The 14,905-nt window shown below is 39.2% G+C and overlaps 1 non-coding gene across 1 annotated transcript; it reads left to right on the forward strand.

Annotated features, from left to right (window-relative positions):
• The first annotated feature begins 7,652 nt into the window (after nucleotides 1–7,652).
• Nucleotides 7,653–7,816, forward strand: LOC137204240 (U1 spliceosomal RNA). The gene has a single exon (XR_010933478.1). It is a non-coding gene; the product is annotated as a U1 spliceosomal RNA (small nuclear RNA).
• Nucleotides 7,817–14,905: the final 7,089 nt, after the last annotated feature.

Raw genomic sequence — 14,905 nt, forward strand, 5'->3', positions numbered from 1 at the left:
TAAAATGTACAATTCAGTGGTTTTTAGGATAGTCACACATATGTGCAACCATCACCAGTTACTATTAGAATATTTTCATCACCTCAAAAAGAAACCTCATGCCCTTTATCATGCTCCATACCCCCATCCCTACCATCCCTAAGCAACCACCAGTCTACTTTCTGTCTCTATAGGCTTGCCTATTCCAGTATTTCATACAAATGGAATCATAGACTGTGGTATTTTGTGACTGGCTTCTTCTATAGCGTAATGTTTACAAGATTCAATCATATGTCAGTACTTCACTCCTTTTTATGGTCAAATAATATTTAATTGTATGGGTATACCTCATTTTGCTTCTCCAGTCATCCACTGATAGACGTGTGGGTTGTTTCCAGTTTTGGTGATTATGCATAATGCTGCTCTAAACATCTGTGAACAAGTTGTTGTGTGGACATGTTTTCATTTCTCATGGTTATATATATGTAGAAGTAGAATTAGTAGGTAATAATGTGACTATAATTGTTTGAGGAATTGCTGTACTGCCTTCCAAGTGACTGCACCATTTTACATTCATACCAGCAGTGTATGAGGATTCTGATTTCTCCACATTCTCACCAACAATTCTTTTTTTTTTTTTTTTGGCCACGCCGCACGGCTTGTGGGATCTTAGCTCCCCAGCCAGGGATCAAAGCCAGGTGCCCAGCAGTGGAAATGTAGAGTCCTAATCACTGGACTGCCAGGGAATTCCCTCACCAACAATTCTTATTGTCTGATTTTTTTTCATTATAGTCATCTGAATGGGTGGGTTTTTTTTTTTCTTCTTTTTTTTTTTAACATCTTTATTGGAGTATAATTGCTTTACAATGTTGTGTTACTTTCTGCTGTATAACAAGGTGAATCAGCTGTACGTATACATATATCCCCATATCCCCTCCCTCTTGCGTCTCCCTCCCCCCCTCCCTATCCCACCCTTCTAGGTGGTCACAAAGCACCCAGCTGATCTCCCTGTTCTATGCGGCTGCTTCCCACTAGCTAACTATTTTACATTTGGTAGTGTATATATGTCAGTGCCACTCTCTCACTTAGTCCCAGCTTACCCTTCCCCCTGAGTGGGTGGTTTTGATTTGCATTTCTCTAGTGACAAAACATGTTGAGCATTTTTTAATGTGTTTATTGGCCATTTGAATATCTTATTTGGAGAAATGTCTATTCCAATCCTTTGCTAACTTTTAAATTGGGTTATTTGTCTTTATTATTGAGTTGTGGGAGTTTTTTATACATTCTACATGCAAATTCCTTATCAGATATATGGTTTACAAATATTTCCTCCCATTCTGTATATTTACTTTTTTGATAGTGTCTTTGAAGCATAGAAGTTTTCAGTTTTGATGAAGTCCATCCAATTTTCTTTTGTTGCTTGCGCTTCTCTGGTCTCATCTAAGAAACCATCACCAAATCCAAGACCATGCAAATTTACTCCTATGTTTTCTACTAAGAGGTTTTTTTTTTTTAATGAATATGTTGAAGTCCTAACTCTTAATTAATTAATTTATTTTTGCTGTGTTGCGTCTTCGTTTCTGTGCAAGGGCTTTCTCTAGTTGTGGCAAGCGGGGGCCACTCTTAATCGCGGTGCGCGGGCCTCTCACTATCACGGCCTCCTTTGTTGCGGAGCACAGGCTCCAGACGCGCAGGCTCAGTAGTTGTGGCTCACGGGCTAGTTGCTCCGTGGCATGTGGGATCCTCCCAGACCAGGGCTCGAACCTGTGTCCCCTGCATTAGCAGGCAGATTCTCAACCATTGTGCCACCAGGGAAGCCCTCTACTAAGAGTTTTATAGTTTAAACTCTTATATTCAGAACTTTGATCCATTTTGAGTAAATACTTGTATATGGTGTGAGGTAAGAATCCAACTTCACTATTCTGTTTGAGGCTATCCAATGTCCCATCATTTATGAAAAGTTTGTTCTTTCCCCCATTGAATGGTCTTGCCACCCATGTTGAGAATCAGTTGATCATAGACACACGGGGTGTTTCTGGACTCAGTTCTAATCCATTGATCTATATGTCTTTTCTTATGCCAATATCACACTGTCTTGATTAATGTTGTTTTACAGTAAGTTTTGAGATCAGGAAGTGTAACTCCTCCAACTTAATTGTTCTATTTCAAGATATTTTTTTGCTATTCTGGAGCCTTTTGAGTTTCCATATTAATTTTAGAATCAGCTTGTCAATTTCTGCAAAGAAGAAAGCTGCAATTCTGATAGGGATTACAATGAATCTGTAGATCAGTTTGGGGAAGGCCATCTTAAAATATCTTCCAGTTGATGAATACAAACAGATTACCACTTATTTAGGTCTTTAATTTCTTTCAGTAATGTTTTATAGTTTCTGGTATATAAATTTTACAGTTCTTTTATAAAAATTTTCTATGTAATTCTTTTTTTTTTTTCTTCTTTTTTTTTGCGGTATGCGGGCCTCTCACTGTTGTGGCCTCTCCCGTTGCGGAGCACAGGCTCCAGACGCGCAGGCTCAGTGGCCATGGCTCACGGGCCCAGCTGCTCCGCGGCATGTGGGATCTTCCCAGACCAGGGCACGAACCCGTGTCCCCTGCATCGGCAGGCGGACTCTCAACCACTGCGCCACCAGGGAAGCCCTATGTAATTCTTTTTAATGCCATTATAAATGGAAGTGTTTTTAAAATTTCACTTTCAGATTGTTCACTACAAGTGTATAGAAATACAATTGATTTCTGTATATTACTCTTGTATTCTGCAACCTTGCTAAATTCATTCATTAGTGTTAATAACTTTTACTGGGATCCTTAGGATTTTCTATATATAAGGTCATGACATCTGTGAATATAGTTTTACTTCTTTTCCTACCTAGATGCCTTTTATTTCTTTTTCTTGCCTAATTGCTCTGGCCAGACCCTCCACCTAGTACAACATTGAATAGAAGTGGCAAGAGTGGACATCCTTGTTTTGTCACTGGTCTTAGGGGGGAAGCATCCAGTCTCTCATCATTAAGTATTATACTAATTCTGTTTTTTTTATAGATGCCCTTCATCAGATTGAAGAAGTTCCCTTCTAATGCTAATTAATTTATTTTGTATATTGAACCATCCTTGGTTCAAGATAAATCCCACCTGGTAATGGTATAAAATTTGTTTATGTGTCACTGTATTTTTGAGGATTTTTGTGTCCATAGTCATAAGATAGTTTCGCAGTTTATTTGTGAGGTCTTTTCTGGTTTTGGTGTCAGGGTGTTGCAAAATGAATGAGTAAGTTGGGAAGTATCCCCTCCTCTTCTGTTTCTTTGAAGAATTTGTAAAGAATTAGTAATGATTTTTTTAACGTTTGGTAGAATTCAGCAGTAAAGCCCTATGGGCTAGTGCTGTTTTTGTAGGTGGTTGTTTTATTACTAATTCTATCTTTCTGTTTCTTATAGGTCTATTTGTACTGTCTATTTCTACTTCAATCAGTTAGAATATTTCATCTTTCTAGAAATTTGTTCATCTAAGTTATCCAATTAATTGGCATATAATTGTTCATAATATTCCTTTATAATCCTTTTTATTTCTGTAAAGTTAGTAGTGTCCCCTCTTTCATTTCTGATTCTTACAATCTGAGTTTTCTCTCTTGTGTTCTTGGTCAATATAGCTAAATGTTCAACGATTTCGTTGATCTTTACAGAAAACCAGCTTTTGGTTTCATTTATTTTCTCTATTGTTTCCCTATTCCTTATTTCATAAATTTATGCTCTAATCTTTATTACTTTCTTTCTTCTGCTTGCTTTAGGTTTAGTTTACTCCTCTTTTTCCAGTGTCTTAAGATGGAACGTTATGTGATTAAAGCTATAAAATTTCCCTCTAAGCACTGCCTTAGGAGGATCCTACGAGTTTTGGTATGTCGTGTTCTGGTTTTAATTCATCTCAAATTATTTTCTAATTTCTCTTTTGATTTCTTCTTTGACTCATTGGTCTTTTAGAGTGTGCTGTTTAATTTCCACATACCTGTGAATTTCCCAATTTTATTTTTTTATGGATGTAACTTTATTCCATTGTAGTCAAAACACACTTCGTATTGTTTCTATCCTTTAGATTTACTGAGGTTTGTTTTATGGCTTATGCCAGAAGTGTTCCATATACACTTGAGAAGAACATATAGTCTATTGTTAAGTGCAGACATGTTGCTCTTTTACAGCCACACCACTTCCCTTTCACTCCATGATCTCCTTAACTCATAGCAACCACTAATCTGTTCTCTACATCTGCAATTTTTCATTTCAGGAATGTAAAATAAAAGGAATCATTCTGTATGTAATCTATTGGTATTGGCCTTTTTCACTCAGGATTATTGAAGATGAATTCAAATTGTTTTATGTATCAGTACTTCGTTCCTTTCTATTACTGAATACTATTTCATGGTTTTGCTACATAGTTTATTTAACCATTCACCTGTTGAAGGACATCAATCAGGCTGATTCCAGTTTTTGGCTATTACAATTAAAGCTGCTATTAAAGTTTTTATATAAATATAAATCTTTGTTTTTCTGAGATAAATGCCCAAGAGGACAATTGCATGATACAGTAGATGCAGGTGTAATTTTTTCCTTTCTTTTTTTTTGGCCATGCTCTGCTGCACGGTTTGCAGGATCTTAGTTCCCCGACCTGGGATTGAACCCAGGCCACGGCAGTGAAAGTGCTGAGTCCTAACCACTAGACCACCAGGGAACTCCCTGTAATTTTTCAGTAATCTGACAAAGGCAATTCAGTGAAGAAAGAATAGTCTTTTCAGCAAATGCTGCTGGAAGCACTGGACATCCACATGCAAAAAAAGAAAAAAGGATCTAGACTTTTTTAATGCTGCTCTAAGAGAGCTTTAAGAGAATGAAAAGACAAGACTCAGTCTCAGAGAAAATATCTGCAAATTATTTATCTGATAAAGGACTTCAATGCAATATATACAAACTCTTTAAAGATCTCTAAAATTTCAGCAATAGGAAGACAAGCAACACAATTAAAAAATGGACAAAGATCTGTACAGATACCTCACCAAAGAAGATATACAGATGGCTATAAGTATGTAAAAAGATGCTCAACATCATATTTCAATAGGGAATCTAAAATTCAAAAAACAATGAAATACTACTATATACCTATTAAATTGGCTAAAATCCAAAAATCTGACACCACCAAATGCTCGTGAGGATGTGGAACAATAGGAACTCTTCATTCAGTTGCTGGTGGGAATGCAAAATGGTACAGCCATTTTGGAAGATAGTTCTGGTAGTTTCTAACAAAATTAAATATAGCCTTACATATGATTGAACAATTGCACTCCTAGGTATTTACCCAAATGAGTTTAAAACTTATATTCATTCAAAAACCTACACATGAATGTTTTAGTAGCTTTATTTATAGTTGCCAAAGACTGAAACAACCAAGATGTCCTTCAGTAGATGAATGAGCAAACTGTTGTACATCTGTGTGTTGGAATATTGTTCATCAAGAAAAATAAATGAGGGCTTCCCTGGTGGCGCAGTGGTTGAGAGTCTGCCTGCCGATGCAGGGGACACAGGTTCGTGTCCCGGTCCGGGAGGATCCCACATGCCGCGGAGCGGCTAGGCCCGTGAGCCATGGCCGCTGAGCCTGCGCGTCCGGAGCCTGTGCTCCGTAATGGGAGAGGCCACAGCAGTGAGAGGCACGCGTACCGCAAAAAAAAAAAAAAAGAAAAATGAGAATGAGCTACACAGCCATGAAAAGATGTGGAGATCTTAAATGGATATTGCTGAGCCAATTTGAAAAGGCTACATACTGTATGATTCCAATTAAATGACATTCCGTAAAAGGCAAAACTATAAAGAGAGTAAAAATGTCACTGGTTGCCAGAGATTCTGTGTCTGGGGGAGGGGTTTGGACAGAGGGGAATGGATGAATAAGTGAAGCACAGGGGATTTTTACAGTGGTGAAACTGTTCTGTACAACTATAGTGGTGGGTACATGACATTATGCATTTGTCAAAATTCACTGAATGTACAACACGAAGAGTGAACCCTAATGTAAACTATAGACTTTAGCCTTTAATGATGATGTATTAATATTGGTTCATAAATTGTAACAAAAGTACCATACTAAGGCAAGATGTTAAAAAACAAGGGCGGGCTTCCCTGGTGGCGCAGTGGTTGAGAGTCTGCCTGCCAGTGCAGGGGACGTGGGTTCGTGCCCCGGTCCACGAAGATCCCACATTCTGCGGAGTGGCTGGGCCCGTGAGCCATGGCCGCTGAGCCTGCACGTCCGGAGCCTGTGCTCCACAGTGAGAGAGGCCACAGCAGTGAGAGAGGCCCGTGTACCACAAAAAAAAAAAAAAAAAAACCAAGGGCATTGGGATACATGGGAACTCTCTGTAGAGGAAGAGTTCTAAAGGTTCTGAGGTAACTACTCAATTTTTTTTTGTAAACCTAAAACTGCTATACAATAATTGTCTATTAATATTTGAAAACCTATTGGACATATTTGTGTGGGTCTTTTTCTGGGTTCTGTACTCTGTTACTTTGATCTATGTGTCCGTCTCTTTGTCAATATCACATTGTCTTAATTACTATAGCTACATGGAAAGGCTTAACATTGGGTAATTTTCCAAATTTGTTTTTCCTTTTCAAAACTATTTTAGCTATTCTAGGGCCTGTGCTTTCCATGTAAATTGTAGTATAAGCTTGTGTGCATCTTTTATTTATTTATTTATTTTTTTGCTGTACGTGGGCCTCTCACTGTTGTGGCCTCTCCCGTTGCGGAGCACAGGCTCCGGACGCACAGGCTCAGCGGCCATGGCTCACGGGCCTAGCCGCTCCACGGCATGTGGGATCTTCCTGGACCGGGGCACGAACCTGTGTCCCCTGCATCAGCAGGCGGACTCTCAACCACTGCGCCACCAGGGAAGCCCCTGTGTGCATCTTTTTAAAAGTACCTGGATTTTCATAGTAATTGTGTTAAAACTGTATGCCATTTTGGGGGAAATTGATATCCTTACTATGTTTAGTCTTCCAACCTATGAACATGATATGTTTCTCCATATATTTAGACCTTTGATTTCTTTCAACAGCACTGTGTAGTTTTCATCATACAAGTCCTGTACCTGTATTGTCAGATTTACACCAAAGAATTTTTTTGGAGCAATTACAAATATGTTGTATTTTAATTTCAGTGTCCACATGTTCATTGCTGGTATATAGAAATATAATTGATTTTTATATATTGATCTTATATCCTGCAACCTTACTAAATTCACTATCAGTTCCAGGATTTTTCTGTAGATTCCTTGGGATTATCCACACAGACAATCATGTCATCTGAAAATAGGGACAATTTTATTTCTTCCTTTCTGATTGGTATTCCTTTTATTTCCTCTACATTATTACACTGGCTGGAATTTCCAGTATTTTGTTGAGTGTTTTGTATTTTGTTTTTTGGTTTTTTTTACTTCAGTCACTTTATTCGAAAATCCAGTTAGTGATTTAATATCATGGTTCTTTTCATGCACAGGTTACTGAGGCCTAGAATTCACACGAGGCCTGCTAGGCAATCATAGCAGCCATTGTTTTGAAAGCAGCATATCTGACGGTCCTGGGCCCTTTAGAGTCTCTACAATGTCTCTGAATAAAAAGCCATCTGACATACTTACCTGGCAGAGGAGATACCATGATCACGAAGGTGGTTTTCCCAGGGCGAGGCTTATCCATTGCACTTCGGATTTGCTGACCCCTGCGATTTCCCCAAATGTGGGAAACTCGACTGCAAAATTTGTGATAGTGGGGGACTGCGTTCGCGCTTTCCCCTGATATAAAAAAAAAAAAAAAAGCCATCTGACAACAGGAGGATAGATTTCTTGTTCCTCATTTTAGGGGCAAAGCATTCAGTCTTTCACCGTTAAGTACAATGTTAGCTGTAGGTTTCTGGAGATGTTCTTTATCGAATTGCGGAAATTGCCCTCTATTCCTAGCTTTGTGAGACTTTTTATCATGAATAGGTGTTGGACTTTGTCGTATGTTTTTCTGCATAAATTCAACTGATAAGATGATGTGATTTTTCTTACTTAGCCAGTTAGTATGGTGGCTTACATTGGTTAATATTTGAACACTGAACCAGCCTTACATGCCTGGAATAAACCCCACTTGGTCATGGTATATAGTTCTTTTTATGTATTACTTAATTCCATTTGATAATACCTTGTTAAGAATTTTTACATGTATATTCATGCCTGTAGTATCCTGTTTCGTAGTACTTGTCTAGTTTTCATAACAGGGTAATACTAACTTCATAAAATAAATTTGGAAGTGTTCCCTCCTCTTCTGTTTTCTGGAAGAGATTGTATAGAATTGGTGTTGATTCTTTAAAAAAATTAGTAAACTTCTTCATGAAAGCATCTGGCAATAGATATCTCTTTTTCAAGAATTCTTTAACTACAAGTCCAACATCTTTAATCATTTTATGACTACTCAGATTATTTCATATTAGTTTGGTGTTACAGTTTGTATTTTTTTGAGGAATTGGCCCGTTTCATCTAAGTTGTCAAATTTACTTTTGTGGAGTTGTACCTACTATTCTCTTATTCTTTTCAGGTCTACAGGGTTTGTCATGATAACTCGTATTTTATCCCCTATTTTGTTTCTAATATTGGTACTTTGTGGTTTGCCTCTTTTTTTCTTTGTGCATCTTGCAAGAGGTTTGCCAATTTTATTGATCTTTCAGAACTTTTGTTTAATTGGTTTTCTGTATTTTCCACTTTCCATTTCATTGATCTATGCCCTTGTTTCCTTACTTCTGCTTTTTTAGTGTTACTTTGCTTTCCCTGAGATGGGAGCTTAGATTATTGACCTAAGAATTTCTTCTTTTTTTCCAGCTTTATTGAGATATAATTGACATAAAACACAGTGTAAGTTTAAGTTATATAGTGTGATGATTTGATACACGTATATATTGTAAAATGATTACCACAGCAGGGTTAGTTAACACCTCTATCACCTTACATAATTACCATTTCTTTTTTGTGGTAAGAACATTTATGATCTACTCTCTTAGTAACTTTCAAGTATATAGCTGGCTTTAGGTAGTATGGACATTTTAACAATATCTATATTCCGATTAATAAACACAAATACCTTTCGATTTATTTGTGCCCTCAGTTTCTTTAATCGAAGCCTTATAGTTTTCAATGTACAGATCCTTCACCACCTTGACTAGATTTATTCCTAAGTACTTTATTGTTTTTGATGCTATTATGAGTGGGATGGTTTTATTTTGTTTTTCAGATATTTCATTGTTAGTGTATAGAAAGGCAACTGATTTCTGTATGTTGATTTTGTATCCTGCAACTTTACTAAATTTGTTGATTAGTTCTAACAGTTTTTGGTGGAGTCTTTAGGACTCTATACATAAGATCATATCATCTGCAAACAAAGACAATTTTACTTATTCCTTTCCAATTTGGAGGCCTTTTCTTCCTTTTTCTTGCCCGATTACTCTGGCTAGGACTTCCAGTACTATGTTGAATAGGAGTGGTGAAAGTAGGCACCCTTGTCTTGTTTCTGATCTTAGAGAAAAAGCTTTCAACCTTTTACCATTGAATTTGATGTTGACTATGGGCTTATCATTTGTGGCCTTTATTATGTTTAGGTATAATCCTTCTGAAAGATCAACGAAATTGGCAACCCTCTTGACCCACTGGTTGTTCAGGAGTGTGTTGTTTAATTTCCACATATTTGTAAATTTTCTAACTTTCCTCCTACTACTGACTTCTAGTTTTATGCCATTGTGATCAGAAAAGATACTTGGTATGATTTCAATCTTCTTAAATGTGCTGAGACTTGTTTTTTGACTTGTCGTATGATCTATCTTGGCGAACATTCTGTGTGCACTTAAGAATGTGTATACTGCTCCTATTTGATGGAATGTTCTGTATATGTCTGCTAAGTCCATTTAAAACTATATTTCAGGTCTAACATTTCCTTATTGCTTTTCTATCTGAATGCTGTAGCCATTGTTGAAAGTAGGGTATTTAAATCCCCTACTATTATTTTATTGTTGTCTATTTCTCTCTGCAGATCTGTTAGTATTTGCTTAATCCTTCTAGCCACTCTATGCCTTTTGATTGGAGAATCTAATCCATTTGCATTTAGAGTAGTTATTGATATGTAAGGACTTACTAGGTAATAGGAATTTTTAGGTAATTATAGGTAATGCTATCTTATTCATTGCTTTCTGCCTTTTTTGTAGTTCCCTTGTTCCTTTCTCTCTCTCTTGCTTTTCTTTGTAAATTGATAATTTTCCTTAGTGATATGCATTGATTCTCCTCTCTTTATCTTGTGTGAATCTACAATAGGTTTTTCTGTTGTGGTTACCATGAGGCTTACATAAAACATTTAACAGATATAACAGTCTATTTTGATGCTGATAACAACTGAACTTTGATCACATCCAAAAACTCTACCCTTTTACTGCCCTCCTTTAATATTTTTGATGTCACAATTTACTTCTTTTTAGACAGTGTACTCATTAACTAATTATTTTAACTATAGTAATTTTAATACTCTTGTCCTTTAACCTTTATACTAGAGTTAACTGGTTAACACACAACTGTATTACAGTATTAGAGTATTCTGAATTTGACTGTATACTTTACCAGTGTGCCGTACAGTTTCAAATGTTTTCATGTTGCTAATCAGTATCCTTTAATTTCAGCTTGAAGAACTCCTTTCATCATTTCTTGTAAGGCAGGTCTAGTGGTGATGAACTCCCTCAGCTTTTGTTTGTCTAGGAACATCTTTATCTTTCTTTTTTTTTAATTTATTTATTTTATTTATTTATTTTTGGCTGCGTTGGGTCTTCATCGCTGCGCGTGGGCTTTCTCTAGTTGCGGTGAACAGGGGCTACTCTTCGTTGTGGCAGGCAGGCTTCTCATTGTGGTGGCTTCTCTTGTTGCAGAGCATGGGCTCTAGGCATGCGGGCTTCAGTAGTTGTGGCATGTGGGCTCTAGAGCACAGGCTCAGTAGTTGTGGCACACGGGCTTAGTTGCTCCGTGGCATGTGGGATCTTCCCAGACCAGGGCTTGAACCTGTGTCCCCTCCATTGGCAGGTGGATCCTTAGCCACTGCACCACCAGGGAAGTCCCAACATCTTCATCTTTCCATCATATCTAAAGGACAACTTTGCCAGATATAGAATTCTTGGTTGGCCTTTTTTTCCCCTTTCAGCACTTGAATATATCAGGGAATATATTATCCCACTTTCTTTTGGCCTGTTAGGTTTCTGCTGAGAAATCCACTGATAGCCTTATGGGGGTTCCCTTGTAAGTTACAAGCTTCTTTTTGCTTGCTGCTTTTAAGATTCTCCTTATCTTTGATTTTTGATAGTTTAATTATAATGTGTTTTGGAGAATATATCACTGAATTTGTTTGGTGACCTATGACCTTCATTAACTAGCATATCTAAATCTCTCCCCAGATTTGGGTCAGTCTCAGCCATTATTTCTTTAAGTAAACTTTCTACCCCCTTATGCTTTTCTTCTCCTTCTGGGACTCCAATAATTCACATATTGTTTCTCTTGATGCTATCCCATATATCAGGTAGGCTTCCTTCACTCTTTTCATTCTTTTTTCTTTGTTCTCCTCTGACTGGATACTTTCAAAGTTCCTGTCTTCTAATCCACAGATTGTTTCTTCTGCTTGATCCATGCTGCTGTTGGTGCTGTTTCATTTTTCATTTCAATAACTGAATTCTTCAGCTCCAGAGTTTCTGTTTGGTCACTTTTATGACTTCTTTCTCTTTGCTACCTTGTCATTTTGTTTGTGTATTGTTTTCCTGGTTTCATTGAATTGTCTTTGTGTTTTCTCATAGCTCACTGAACTTCCTTAAAACAGCTATTTTGAATTCTTTATTGGGTAAACCTCAGATCTCCATATTTTGGGATTGGTTACTGGTAGATTATTATGATCCATTGGGGTGTCATGTTTCCTTGATTCTTCATGTTTCTTGAAGTTTTTGCACTGATGTCTTTGCATTTGAAGTAGCAGTCACCTCTTCCAATCTTTACTAGCTCCCTTCAGGAGAAAAATACCTTTTATCAGCCCTGCTAGTGATTCTGAGGCTTTCTCAGACCTTCTATGGATACATCTGCTCCACACTCTTTGCTCCCTCTTGTGGCAGAATTCTTAAGCTTGTACACCTTCTCTCAATCCAGCGACACACCAGGCTGGGTGCTGATAGCCTCCCTTTTTCTTTCCCAAGTGTGGCAGTAAAACTCACGTTTATGTCTCTCTCTGGCCTGCAGATTTGGGCTGGCTTTCTGTGCATGCCCAGTAGTTGTCTGCCAAAGCTCTCTCTTGCCATTGTCATTGGGAGCACACACAGGGAGCCAGCCACAGGATGGGGGTGTAGATGAGGCATGCAGAGTGCTGGGGGTGCCATGAACCAGTTGGGAGAATTTGTGGGTGAGGCATACCTAGCAGCTCATAGGCAGCTTCTTGATGGAGTCTGTGATATGGTTAATAAAGTTCACATACTTTCAGTGCCCTCAAAGAGTCCTATCTGCTGCTCCCCCAGCCTCTTCCCAGCTCCCCAGTCACACAGGCCATGATTCAGTACTCTGGAGGCGGTGGGGGAGAAACAGGCCTCTTTGGCAGCATCTGCACAGTTGGGGAAGCCAGGCACTCCCTCTACACTCTCACTTTTCCCTGCAGGAGAAATCATGGGCAGGGAAGATCTCTCTTGGCCCTAAGCTGTGCCACCTTGGGGAAGCAGTGATGTGGGTAAGTTGAGCTGTCCTCTTACCCTCTCCAATGCATCCAAACTCTTTTTTTTTTTTTTCTCCAGTGCTGTGCTAGAGCTACTCTGCTGGAAATCCAGACTTCCACGAAGACTCTCTCATCTGTGAGTGATTGTGTAAGACAGTGTTCTCCAGGGGCTCCTGGATGAGAGGGGCTAGAGCCAGTTCTCAGGCCACTGAAGGGTCCACAGCCAGAACCAAGGTCTTTTGCCTATTACCTGGTGCACTGCTGTGCAAGACTCCTCCTGCGTCCATTGGTATATGATGCACGGTTCTACAGTTCCCACAAAGTATCATTTGGGCATGGATGGATGGGTGCCAAATTGTTATTGTTGGGGGGGCACACAAATGAGTGTTGTCATATTTAGCCATGTTGCTGACATCACTCCCTCTTTTCTAATGTAAGTATTTACTGCTATAAGTTTTCCTCTCAACACTGCTTTGGCTGCAAACCACAAATTTTTTTAATGTTTTCATTTTTGTTCAGTTCAATATATTTTTTAAATTTCCCTTGAGCCTTTGTCTTTCCCCATTGATTATTTAGAAATATGTTATTTCCCAAGTGTTTGGCGATGTCCGTTATCTTTCCATTATTGATTTCTAGTTTGCTCAACAAATTTTAAATTTATATCTATAAAGGTACATATGAACATGTTATAGTGGTTTTTAAAATATGTCCACAAATTCCTTTTTACTTGTGATGGTTAATTTTATGCATCAGTTTGACTGGGTCACAAGGCATCCAGGTATCTGATTAAACATTATTTTGGGTGTGTCTGCAGGGTGTTTCTAAATGGGGTTACCATTTGAATTGGTGGGCCAAAGCAAATTGCCCTCCACAGTGTGGGAGGGCCTCATCCTATCAACTAAAAGCCTGAATAAAACAAAAAACTGAACAAGAAAGAATTTACTCTCTCTGCCTGACAGTCTTAAGCTGGGACATCAGTCTCCTCGTGCCTTAGGACCCAACTGGAACTTACCCCATCAGATCTTCAGACTAAAGCTCTTGGGACTTCCCAGACTCCATGACCACGTGAAACAATTCCATATTGGGCCATGGGAACCCTTGGAAGGTGATTAGATTTAGATGAGGTCATGAGGGTGAGGTCCTCATGATGAGCTTGGTGCCCTTGTAAGCAGAGACCAGACAGCACTCCCTCTCTCGCTCTGTCTGCCATGTGAGGACACAGCAGGACAGCCATCTGTGAGCAGTAGAAGAGGGTTTTCACCAAGAACCCAGTCAGCTGGAACCTTGATCCTGGACTTCCAGCCTCCAGAACTATAAGAAATAAATATCTGTTGTTTCAGCCACCCACCCAGTCTGTGGTATTTTGCTATGGCAGCCCGAGCTGACTGATATAGCTCCTCCTTTCAAGAACTGGACCTCAACTTCCCAGCCCTTCTTTTTCTTTCCTTTTTTTTTTTAATGTATATATTTTTTAAATATTTATTTATTTTATTTTTTTGGCTGCGTCAGGTCTTCGTTGCGGCACACGGGCTTCTCTCTAGTTGTGGCAAGTGGGTTTTCTCTCTGTAGTTGTGGTGCTCCAGGGCATGTGGGCTCTGTAGTTTGTGGCACAAGGGCACTCTCATTGAGGCACGTGGGCTCAGTAGTTGTGGCACGCAGGCTTAGATGCCCCGCAGTATGTGGGATCTTAGTTTCCTGACCATGGATTGAACCCACGTCCCCTGCATTGGAAGGCAGATCCTTTACCACTGGACCACCAGGGAAGTCCCTCCCAGCCCTTCTTAGTAACTCACTTTCTGTGAATATAATAAGGCAGAAGTAACCCGTCCCTCTGACACCCGGTTATGAAAGACACTGGGCCTTTCTCCTTCCTCTTCATCTCCATCTCCTTTCATCACTCGCTCTGGGGAAAGATGGCTGCCATGTGGCAGGGACACTGGGCACTACATGGAGGGGCCCATGCAGAGAAGCAGGCTTTCAGCCAACAGCCATGGAGGAACAGGCTGCAGACCCCACACAAGTGAACCTGGAAGCGAATTCGAGGGTCCTGTTGAGCCTCCAGATGACTCAGGCCCTGCTGGCAGTTTAACTGCAACCTCATGACAGATCCCAGGCTCCTGACTCTCAGAACTGTCCGT

The sequence above is a fragment of the Pseudorca crassidens genome, chromosome 12, assembly GCF_039906515.1.
Source record: "Pseudorca crassidens isolate mPseCra1 chromosome 12, mPseCra1.hap1, whole genome shotgun sequence".
NCBI classification, from domain to species: domain Eukaryota; kingdom Metazoa; phylum Chordata; class Mammalia; order Artiodactyla; family Delphinidae; genus Pseudorca; species Pseudorca crassidens.